The 1,062-nt window shown below is 42.2% G+C and overlaps 1 non-coding gene across 1 annotated transcript; it reads right to left on the reverse strand.

Annotated features, from left to right (window-relative positions):
* Positions 1 to 396: 396 nt before the first annotated feature.
* LOC132604749 (small nucleolar RNA R71) lies at positions 397 to 502 on the reverse strand. Its single transcript, XR_009568851.1, has one exon. It is a non-coding gene; the product is annotated as a small nucleolar RNA R71 (small nucleolar RNA).
* Positions 503 to 1,062: the final 560 nt, after the last annotated feature.

The raw sequence follows: 1,062 nt of genomic DNA on the forward strand, positions 1-1,062 counted from the left end.
CGGTTGAACAATCAGGCGAATGAATCAGATGATGAGAATATTTTCGCTGATCTTGTTCCAGTGGAGGACTATGCATCTGTTATTGTTCAGCCTCGAGTTGGAGCTGCTACTGTGAAAATTGACTCCTCTCTATACCAGTTGTTGAAACTTGAGGGATACTTTCGGAACTCTACCGAGAATGTCCCTCAACGTCATTTTTAGAATTTTGTGGATGTGTGTGCTAATCACATCCAGAACAACGTTCCACAAGATGCTATTCGGTTGAGGCTATTCAAATATTCCTTAGTTGGAGAGGCAAGAACATGGTTTGAGAAGCTGCCCCGAAATTCGATTACTTCATAGGCAGAGATGGTTGCTGCTTTTCTCACAAAGTGGTACCCCCTAGCTAGAAGGCTGAAATTCGTGACAAGATATATGAATTTAAGCAGCAACCGGGGGAACAACTATATGAAGCCTGGGAGAGATTCAAGGAGTATTTGCAGACGAGCCTGAATCATGGTTTTCCGGATCAAATATTAATGGAGAAGTTATACCAAGGGCTAGATCCAGTGACGCAGTCAGTTGCTAATAATGCAGCTGATGGTTGTTTCATGAACAAAACTTATCGACGAGTGACCACCATACTTAACGAGCTGACGACTCATAATCAGGCTTGGCACTCAAACAATGTTGATGTGGTACCGTATGGTAGTGCTATGATCCAAAATATAGTGAAGGAGAATCAAGACACCCTGCAAACATTGGCAGAACTTGCAACAAATATTTCCTTGCTAACGAAGAAGTTTGATGAATCCCAAATCAAGAAGGTAAATGTTTGTGAGGATGATACAGTTTTTCCAAAAGGGATGTACCATACTCAAGATGGTCCGTTCCATGATGGGCCACCTATGCAGGTTAAAGATGCTAACTATGTTAATAACTCTCAAGGGGGTTACCAAAGACAGAATTACCAAGGTGGCTATCAGAATCAGAATCAATGGAGACCTCAGCAAGGTCAAGGTGCTTATAACAACTCTGGGAACTACAACAATAATTATGGTGGTGCGAACCAAGGGAGCTACA

The sequence above is a fragment of the Lycium barbarum genome, chromosome 7 (genome assembly GCF_019175385.1).
Source record: "Lycium barbarum isolate Lr01 chromosome 7, ASM1917538v2, whole genome shotgun sequence".
Lineage (NCBI taxonomy): Eukaryota > Viridiplantae > Streptophyta > Magnoliopsida > Solanales > Solanaceae > Lycium > Lycium barbarum.